At 43.0% G+C, this 11,153-nt stretch overlaps 2 long non-coding RNA genes across 2 annotated transcripts; both read right to left on the bottom strand.

The window, feature by feature from the left end:
* Positions 1 to 528: 528 nt before the first annotated feature.
* Positions 529 to 8,408, bottom strand: LOC123045088 (uncharacterized). The gene is made up of 3 exons (XR_006421052.1): positions 6,603 to 8,408; positions 4,765 to 4,890; positions 529 to 841 (listed from the first exon to the last, which is right to left on the bottom strand). It is a non-coding gene; the product is annotated as an uncharacterized lncRNA (long non-coding RNA).
* Positions 8,409 to 8,779: 371 nt separating this feature from the next.
* Positions 8,780 to 10,802, bottom strand: LOC123045087 (uncharacterized). The gene is made up of 2 exons (XR_006421051.1): positions 10,411 to 10,802; positions 8,780 to 9,194 (listed from the first exon to the last, which is right to left on the bottom strand). It is a non-coding gene; the product is annotated as an uncharacterized lncRNA (long non-coding RNA).
* Positions 10,803 to 11,153: the final 351 nt, after the last annotated feature.

Below are 11,153 nucleotides of genomic sequence, written 5' to 3'. Positions count from 1 at the left end.
ACTTCTACAGGTTGGGAGAGGATTTGCAGGTCCGATCCTTAATTTTTTTAAGGGTTTAAGGGTTAAGGGGTTCTAGTTTATGCATTTTTTTCCACCCAACCCGTAGAAACACGGTTATTTCTGGTTTTTTGAGGGTTTAAGGGCTCTAATAGACATGCTCTTACGCTCGGGCGCCACCTTACCAGTCGATCCGTCCGCATGCCACATAGCGTGCCGCTTATTGATATTATTGGCCAAGAGCTAGGACGACTGATCTTACGGTCCTCACGCCACACCACGTCCCTTGTGTCCCTCTCCTTCGGGGCGTATGCTGAATCACGTCCCCCTGCGACCTCTTCTATGATGATCATGATGATAGACGATCCGTGCCTCTTGCCACGACCACCACTATAACCAGTGGCGGAGCTAGCATTTGAGACCAGGGTGGTCCGTCCTTTTTTTGGATAAGCAATATGACATATGAACATTCTAACTAATTATTGATATCACAAAGAAATAGATCAATATGGTCTTACGAACACACTAAAATTCTCAATTAAATCTTAGCTTTTTATAAAGAAGCCTACATAGTAAATACTACATGGACCATAGTACATACCTTGAGAAGTTTAAAAAGACTATGTTTCTGGCCTATGCTTTTGCTCTATGGTCACATTCGACATAGACACTGTTGGTTCATGAGTTTGCTCTTAAATCACAACCGCATACACACAAGTTCTCTGGTTTGCTCTTCAGCCATATCAAGCATATTCCCTACCTTCTTCTTCTTCTTCCCTATTTTAATAGCTTCTCTATGGAAAAGAGAAACAATGTCTCCGGCCCTCATCGTTCTTCAATAATTCTGTAATAAAAATGCCTTTCTATCAATACAAAATACACAAGTAAATTGAGGCATTATGTGTAAAATAAAAGTAATTGAGGCAGAAATGATAGTTGGCTTCATTCGAGACAGCTATACTGAAATAATTGAGGCAAAATTCGAGCCTTTGTGGCTTCATTCAAGCAAGCTATAAATTTACATCATTTCTGAATATAGACTGAAGTAAGCAAAGTCCTTTACGTCATTATGTATGTGTTCATCATTTCATTGTACATGAAATTGGGGCAAAAAAACAAACCCTAAGTCTGAAATTGAGGCATTTGGGTACCTTAAATAGGTCAGGGGTTTGCCGTCGTGGTGGGGATTTGCAAGGGGACGGCCGGGCCGACAGGACGCCGGGAAAGGGAGGCAGGACGCCAGGATTGCAGGGGCGCAGCCACGCGCGGGGCAGGGGCGCGGACCGGGCGGCCGGCCGAGCAGGAAGCTGGGAAGGGAAGGAGGGAGCCTCCTGGGCGGCTGAACTCTCGGCTCCGGCCGGCCACCGGCGAAGCCGCGACGGCTGGCCGGCTGGGTGTCTAGGTCGGGCAAAGCCGCAGAGGATTTGTTGTGCAAGGGGGGCGAGACGAGGGTTCTACTCATGCTTGGACAGGCCGTAATGCGTTCGTCCTAGATAAGTTACTGGGCCGTTTTTTTCTCTCTGGCCCAATTAGAGATATAGGTATATAAGCAGATTCAAAATCCCAGGGTGGGTCGCGGCCCACCCTGGCCACCCTGTACATCCGCCACTGACTATAACCTGAAAATGAAAGCAGAGCCACATCCTCGAAACTAAGGCATCACTCCGTTTTCATACAGCGTCAGTTGTGTGACCCTTGTTGTGGACACTCTTGATCCGTCACATGACCCTATGCAACTTGTCATCTGCACCCCCCCCCCCCACACACACACAACTCATTCTCACAGTGCGAGCAACTCCTGCTCATCGACATAAAGCCTAAGTTCACTTTGATGGAGCTATTGGAGGCAAAACAAGGACGAGAAACTTTGAGACCGCTATACACTCGAGTAGGGCACAAAAAAGGTGAGCAACTTTGGGTGTTTTTATGCAACTCCAGTGCATTCATAGGCATCTCATGTGTGTTTTCGATCACTACATCTAGATATTTCAATGATTTTGTGGGCAACTCATGTGAAAACTATAAACAACTTGCATAGGTCTGTGTATAAAGGTTTGATCTTCCCCTATGAAATTTCTTATCATCCCCGATGATACTTGTCACAACAACTCATCCTTACACTATGAGCAACTCCTACTCATCGACATATCAAAAAACCTAAGTTCACTTCGATAGGGCTATTGGAGGCAAAGCAAGGACAAGAAACTTTGAGATCGTTATGCACTCAAGGATAAGAAACTTTGAGATTGTTATGCACTCGAGTAGCACAAAAAAGGTCAGCAACTTTTGGGGTGTTTTTATGCAACTCTTATGCGTTCATGCGGAAACTCATGTGTGTTTTTCGTCATTATATTTGGGGATTTCAATTATTTTTTGTGGGCAACTTGTGAGAAAACTATGAACAACTTGCGTCGCCCCCTATGCAATTCATCTGCCACCCTCCCCCCACCCTCCACAAGCAACTCATCCTCACACTATGAGCAACTCCTACTCATCGACATATGGAAAAACCTAAGTTCACTTTGATAGGGCTATTGGAGGCAAAACAAGGACAAGAAACTTTGAGATCATTATACACTCAAGGATAAGAAACTTTGAGATTGTTATGCACTTTAGTAGTGCACAAAAGAAGTCAACAACTTTTGGGGTGTTTTTATGCAACTCCGGTGCATTCATGAGGCAACTTATGTGTGTGTTCCATCATTATATCTGGGGATTTAAATTTTTGCAGGCAACTTGTGCAAAAACTATGAATAACTTCCATCGCCCCCTATGCAATTCATCTGCCCCTCCCCCACCCCAAGCAACTCATCCTCACACCGTGAGCAACTCCTGCTCATCGACATATGAAAAAACCTAAGTTCACTTGGATAGGGCTATTGGAGGCAAAATAAGGACAAGAAACTTTGAGGTCATTGTGCAGACAAGGATAAGAACTTTGAGATTGTTATGCACTTGAGTAGCATGCAAAAAAAGTCACTTTTGGGGTGTTGTTATGCAACTCCGGTGAATTCATGAGGCAACTCATGCTTCCATCATTATATTTGGGGATTTCAACTATTTTTTGCGAGTAACTTGTGTGAAAACTACATACAACTTGCATCGCCCCCTATGCAATTCATCTGCCCTCCCCCCTCCCCCCCAAGCAACTCATCCTCAGACTGTGAGCAACTCCTGCTCATCGACATATGGGAAAATCTAAGTTCACTTTGATAGGGCTATTGGAAGCAAAACAAGAAAAAGAAATTTTGAGATCATTATGCACTCAAGCATAAGAAACTTTGAGATTGTTATGCACTTGAGTAGCGCACAAAAAAGGCCAGCAACTTTTAGGGTGTTTTCATGCAACTCATGTGCGTCCATGAGGCAACTCATGTGTGTTTTCCATTATATCTGGAGGTTTCAATTTTTTTTGCGGGCGACTTGTTCAAAAACTATGAACAACTTGTGTCGCCCCCATGCAATTCATCTGCTCCCCCAAGCAACTCATCCTGACACTGTGACAAACCCTGCTCATCAACATATGGAAAAACTGATAGGGCTATTGAAGGCAAAACAATGATAAGAAACTTCGAGATCATTATGCACTTGAGTAGCACACGAAAAAGTTCAACAACTTTTGTGGTGTTTTTATGCAACTCCAGTGCGTTCATCAGTCAACACATGTGTGTTTTCCATCATTATATCTGCAGATTTCAATGATTTTTGCGGGTAACTCGTGCGAAAACTATGAACAACTTGCATAAGTTTGTGTATAACTGTTTGATGGCTCCTATGAAACTTTTCATCGTCCCCTACGCAACTTATCATCCCCCCTCCCAACTCATCCTCACACTGAGCAACTCATGCACATCATGTGAGCAACTCCTGCTCGTCCTATGAGCAACTCATATATTCGTCAACCTCTCCTCTCCAACCCCGCTCATCACATGCATGATAATTGAAAAAAAATAAGTGAAAGAACTCTACATAACTACTTTAGGCAGGAAAGTGGTGATTGGTGAAACATCATATCACACAAAAGAGTAAAAAAATAGCATCATGAAATAAACATAGGGCTATCCAACTTATACTATTTTGCAGACAACTTTGTGCAAAAAGAAATGAACAACTTGCATAGATTTGTGAGCAAACTATTTGATATGCCCCCTATGCAACTTCCGACCCCCCCTAGCAACTTGATGTCACACTGTGAGCAACTCCTACTCATCTTCTATGTATGCAACTATACATATCTAGATAGAGCGACTATTATAGCAAAATCAAACAAAGCTCCCTAAAAAAAACTCCAAGCAACTGTCCTAGCAAATCCAAGCAACTTTACTATGAAAAACACAATGCAAATTGTTTAACAAAATCAAGCAACTATCCTAGGAAACCAAGCAATTATCTTAGCAAATCCAAGCAACCGTGTTACCGAAAAACACAATGCAAAATTTCCCTAGCAAAACCAAGCAACAATCCTAAACAAACTAAGCAACTGCATTACGATATGATGCAACTCTTCTAGAAATCCAAGTGACTGCTTTCTCCCCATAATTCACATAATTGCCTATCTATTGAGTGCCAAAAATTGTCCCACTGATTTTAAAAAATGTCCCTGATTGCCTCCTCATCGTTCTTATATCCCCATAATGGCCTAGAATGTTGCGTACAGAATTGCCCAACGAATTGATTGGGAAAATGCCTCTCGTGTATCAACCCCCCTTGCCCACCAACGAATTTGTACAAAATTAATGGGAAAAAATGGGCGCCATCCATGCTCACCTTCACGTAGTGAGACCCCCCCCCCCCTTGAGCTGCAACGTCCTCTTCTCCCTTGCCTTGGAGACGCTCACCGCCAGCGTGCTATTCTGATAGTTGCACAGGGACCGTTGTCCCACAACCTGCTCCCTAGCACGACAATGCCCCTTCGATTAGTAGCGGGCAACAATGCATCCGATTTTAAAGGAAAATACATATGAGGCTTATACGAAAAAGTTTCACTAGTTTTGCATATTCTCAAGTTTCAGGATGGGTGTTTATACAAATAGTCAAATATATCAGGTTTCTCAATTCTCATTTGCATACTAGTAGTAGTATTATGGTGTGAGTTGAGAAGATGGAAGACAACTAATTTCATGTCACTTAGCTATGAAGATTTCAGTCTAAGGTTATACAGAGTAAATTATATTTGGTTTATCATTTTCCAGCAATTCTTAGCTAAAATAGTAGAGGCACTGATCTGGATATTTGGTTATTAAGCGTAACCTGAGCCTGGTTTCTTGATTCTAGCTATATTTGACTATTCAATTAGCAACTGCCCTAGCAAAACCAAGCAATTGTCCTAGAAAAATCAAGCAACTCCCTAGCATCTACTTTAGGGTCGAGGGTGGGGGCGGTGGTGTGCTTTGCGTGGAGCGCGTCGACGGGAGGAGGATCAGGGCTATAGCTGTGTAGTTGGGAGGAGGAGGAGCACGGCTGGGAGGAGGAGGATCACGGTTAGTTACGTCCCCATAACCAACTCCACCCTCCTCCCCATGTATGATTATTCGCCAAGTATTTACGATCATACCAAAGGGATCCCACCCCAAGGAGATAAATTCTTGACACATCTCTATGACACAAACTTGAAAGGTATCTAAAACCTTTGCATATTAGCCAAATTATGGTCTTGGTAATGTCACTATTCATGAGGATTGGGCAACTGAATACATAGTTTTAGACAAGTGTATGGTTGGTTGTGGGTAACTGGATACATGGTTTTGGACAACTGTACTGTTGATTGTGGGCAACTGTGGGAAATTCTTAACTAACACATGCAATCAGGAATAGCAGGAAATTCTTAACTAACACATGCAACCAGGAATAGCAGGGCCAAAAAGAACACTTGTCTGAACCAACCTATCCAATCAAGAAGAGCTTATTCCATCGAGAAATCTTAAAAAATACCTTTCCAATTTCAATAAGGCTTGGTGTGCATTGACTGTTGTCATGTCCAACTTATCTATGAATTTAGTCCATGACCCATCTCACAAAAAAACACCTATCTGTTAGCTTGACTGAGAAGAGAGGTTAAATAAATCTACACTTGTACATGGATTTCCCATGATTGAGTTTGAGCAACTCTTTGCAGATGTGCAACAACTACTAATACCAGGGGTTGCAAAATGTGCACATATTCCAGCAAACAACCGCACATTGAAAGTAGAAGCTTGTGTATTAGCCATATTAGTTCTAGCTATATTTCCTAAAAATTGAGTGTGCACTACCGAAATAAGCTACTACTCTTGCTAATATCAATGTGTATCCCAACTTTCTGATCCTAAAACTATCATGGTCAGTTTACTTCATATTCTGCACCCTTCAGTCAAAATAACCATGCAAATGAATCATCACATTAGTTCTAGGCCATTAGGAAATACTTCCTAGATGTATCTTCCCAGTCTATATGGGTATTCAAATATGAGATGATAATCTAAAAAACTTACAAGCAAACAATCCAAGCAACTCGGAATAGAAAAGCGTGAAATTGTTCTAGCAAAAACAGGTAACTGTCCCTAGCATTACTACTTAGATTATCTACTACTTTAGGAAGAAAAAAATGTGTGAGAAACTTGAATAACCTTTGTGGAAAACTATCTGACCCCCCTCCCCATGCAACTTCTCATCTGGCCTAGCAAAAATCCAAGCAACTCAATTAAAAAACACAAAATGCAAAAGTGTTCTAGTAAAAAGGAAGCAACTGTCCAAGAAAAACCAAGCAACTACATTACAAAAGGTAGAAATGCAACAAAATGTTCAAAAACGAATCCGAGCAACTGCCCCAACAAAACAAAGCAACTGCAGTACACACACACACACCAAATTCAACTCTTTAAAAAAAATCCAAGTAACTACTCTATTCTTAGAGTGGAAAGTCGCCTTCTGAATCCAACACTTTTGTTGCGTGGTAGTTCTTCCAAAATCCCACCGTGTTTTATTTATGATGCTTTGTGATTTGTGGCCTGGAGTTGCTCTATTCTACTTCAAAGTTGTTCCATTGTCTTTGCACAGTTGCTCTATCCCTACTAACCCCTTTCACAAGCAGGATGATGATGGTGATGTCTTCGTTCCGCACGAAATAACTAATCGCCCCATACAACTATCCAAACTCCTATCACAGAAAACACTTACATAAAAAATGTTACTAGGCAACTCCACTCGACAACATACCGACTATTCTGAAGTGAAAGACCAGGGCACATATGTTTGGCGCAAAATGCTTAGATACAACTAGCTAGCAGCGTGCTTGGGGCTGCATTCAAAAAACAAAGAAGTGTGGCACAACTTGAGGCCCAAGCTATGTGATGAAGGAACCGAATCTTTGCGTTACCCTGTTGTAGCCGCACGACGGCTTTGGATGCACACACAACAACATGCAGGTTCTCCTACAATACATATGCATCATTTGTTCCAGTTAGTATGACCAAGTAGCTCAATTAGACTGCACTTGTCCAAATGAAGTGGTAAAACTTGTATTTAGAACACAGTTGCAACTACAGAAGCATCTCAAGTCTTCTAAGATTTTTGGTCAGCTAAACCGAGGACATGGATTGTTTCGTCAGAGCTCCAATTGCAAGCTTGGGTCATAGTAATCTATCTAGCCAACTAGCTGACGAGATAGAGAGGGGGATAGGGTCGTACACGTTAGGGGAGCTGGTTGGCGGCGGCGAAGCGGAAGCTGCAGTTCTCGGGTCTCTCCACGGCGCTGCGTGGATTCCGGCGACACGGCCGATGCAGCATCGTCGTCGACACGTCTAGACCAGGGCGTGCCCATGGGATCAGACGGTGGGGGAGAGCAGCTGGCGGTGACAGCAGGGGAAGCAAATCGCGCTCGCAAGAGGAGCATGCATGTACCTCGACGACGACGACGAAATAGGCATCCTTAACACTACTGCCGCCGCCGGTGGCATAGCTCCAGCTCCGAGAAAGGGCGAGGAGGAGACGGTGCACAATTGCTTCGGTTCCCCGGCCGACCTTCTCGCCAAGCCCCTCCGGTGCCACCTCCCGGTCGACCTTTTGGGCATCAACGCCGGTGTGCTTCTTCGCCACCACCGTTTAAGACGAGGAAAGGGGATTTGTGGGCTAACTGGATAAGGCCTTTTACCAGAAGACAGAAATAGCGAAGTTTTTTCTTTCGAGGGGCGCAACGTGTGCAGGTTTGTCCGGTAACGGGTGCGCTCACAACAAGCGAATCATGCAGCTGCACGATTAAGCAATCAGGAAATGTAAATGGGAGATGGTCCATGAGTAATAATTAATATATATCTGCACATGGAGCTGTCTCGTGCTGAAAATTATTGACCTCTGCGCGTGTGTGTGATCCATCGACATCCTCATGAATTGGATCGGGTGGTAGCGTGACGTGTGGTGTGGTGTGGTACGTGCTTACCCTGCATCGCTGGTTGGTTATGCTGGTGATCTGTTGCCGGACATTTATATCACACACGTGATAATGCGACGTGAGACGTCGACGAGGCGTGAAACAGTGAGAACGTATCCTGTGCACCAGATGAACTGGTGCACCAGGTACTCCGATCTAACCTGAGCTATTGGATTAAAAAAAGAGGGACATGATGTGGGGCAATGGGAACTGCAGGTACATTTTGCAAAACGGTCTTTGAAGTCTAACTGAATTCCGTCCTGCCGTCTTGTCTACTGTGCCATGTCTTCTCACCTGTGCTCTCGTGTCGGCTGTGTAACTATTGCATGATTGTTCATTGCTCAACAGTTATTAACTCTATAATAGGAGTATTAAGTATGAGAGAAACAACTTTATAAATAACTACTGTGATGATGTTCTGTACTTTAATGAACCAAAGATCTCTGAACACATTTCTTTAGATGCTTCCATGCAAGAACATGCATACTATTTTACATTGGAGCATCGCAAGTATGCACATGAACTGTACAACAACCACCCATCTGAACTACCAAAAATGCTGCATACTATTTTATTTTTTGGCAAGTGCGGCCTGAAATAACTAGAGCCTAAGACTTGTGCGGCCTGAAAATATGTATGGAGATAATCTTCATACATATCATTGCTGCTATAAACATTCGTTATTGGGAACCAAAATATGGTGCCTGGGTGTCGCTTCGTCCTCTTGAGTAGGCATTGTCACCGTCGCCAAGGAAGTTCCTGAAATCTTCATCCGAACCATCACTGCTGGAGTCTAGTAGAAAGTACAGAAATATACTTAGACTGCATCAACATACCAATTCATGTACACATAGAGACCGGGACATTCAGGTTCAAGTGTTCCGTGATGTTGAGCATACTGGAAGTAAAACACAACTAATTTGTTTAAAATACAGAGCAAACTTATATAGTACATGACATAGACTACATCAACTATTACCAAGTCATATACACATCAAGACAAGGGTGTTCAGAATCAAGTGTTCTGCAATGTTGAGCCTATTGTAGGTAAAACATAACTGAATTTCTGAAAACAGAATGCAACCATATGGTACATTAAATAGACTGCGTCAGCTATACAAATTCATGCACACATCAAGACCAAGGTGTTCAGAAGTGGTATGCAGTGCTAAGCCTATTTAAATTAAAACACAACATATTTTTTAAGTACACTGCGTTCTGTTGAAACTAAATAGATCACCTCTGTGTCCAGTCGCATACACTCATGGCTTACACAACGACCTTGCCTACTTCTCGGATATGGATGCAGTAACACCCCCCCGGTGGGTTCAAGTGGACCGTATAACGGAAACTCTGTTGAGAAGTGAAACAAAGCTCTGGTCTATCACCTAACCTAAATAGTACACAATACGGATCTAGATCCCAAAAGAAGCTCTTGGAAGATGAACTTGTAATGGTTTCACGAAGTTCGGTTAGACACTGTAAGTACACTTTCTACTTAACATTGTTCAAAATCCAGAGTAATCTACTTGTAGAACAATATGAGGATCTATTATTACACCTGAATGAGGAAGACCAAAGAGCTAATAAATTTAATTCACTAAACCAAAACTACAATCGCATTGATTTCGATGAAAATACCAAACAAACATACGGGGACTCTTAGAAATGAGTGAGGCACATATTGCAAGTGTTAATGAATCTCAGTCTTGTGCCAACAAGCACTTCATATTCATGCACTAGAACAAGTAGATAAAATTACTTTGAACTCATCTCAGGCCACAGGTTGATGACATTTTTCTCTACCTAATTTGCTCAAATTAGAAGTCTAAGCAAAATAGAGCAAGTTATTTCAGTAATTATTTTTCCTACGCCCTGATACAGAGAGATATCATCCTAGTTTAATCAGATAGGATTATCTACATCTAAAACATCCAACACATAGGGGATGATGGATTAGAAGAAAAAATACACAATAAATTACAAGGTTGTAACATCCAAAAGGATACCTGAAGGCTGGAGTTCCCTTCTCCGGTCTCGGTGAATAGCGGAGCTAGGCATCCACGGATGGCGGATCTAGCCGTCGATGGATGGCGGAGGTAGGCGGCGGGTGTGGTGAGGTGTTGGAGCCGAGGTGGAGAACGGCGGCCCGGGGATGGGGCGTGCTATCTGCTGGATTTCGGAACACGACGAGGTCATAAGGCAGCACACGGTGAGGTCCGCCGCCGGCGACCCGACGCCCCATCTCTGTATCTCGTGTTCGTTCTCTTTCTAACTTGGGGCAGCACATTGGAGTAACGTTTGGGCTATTTTATACTTACATGAGGTGATCTTTGCAAATTTTGAAGGGAGAGGCGTTCAGATTTCATCAGGTCCCTTTATTTCGCATCTAACGTGTGGACTACGCAGGGAGCAGCCGTAGCACCAAACCGTTCGGAGCACAAGATATTTTCCCGTGCAACAATACCCGCGCGCGAAAGACTTATATGGCTTGTCTGCTTAAGCGACAGTGCGGAGACGGCGGGGTCTTGGTTAATCCATTTCAAACCGGCGCGTGACTGAAACATCTAAATTATTTCCTTCATTTCAGTTTACACTACAAGAAATATGTCAACTTGTGATCATCAGTATTGGTCACTGAAAGGTCATGGTTTTTCATTTGCGACCTTTTTGTGACAAAAAACAGAAGGTCAAAAGCTGGCAGTCGTAAACTGACTATGGCGACCTTTCTTCTGGAATGGACGTGGACGTT

This window comes from Triticum aestivum, chromosome 2B (genome assembly GCF_018294505.1).
Source record: "Triticum aestivum cultivar Chinese Spring chromosome 2B, IWGSC CS RefSeq v2.1, whole genome shotgun sequence".
NCBI lineage: Eukaryota > Viridiplantae > Streptophyta > Magnoliopsida > Poales > Poaceae > Triticum > Triticum aestivum.
The sequence above is the reverse complement of the archived record's forward strand: the minus strand, read 5'-3'. Positions and strand labels throughout refer to the sequence as shown.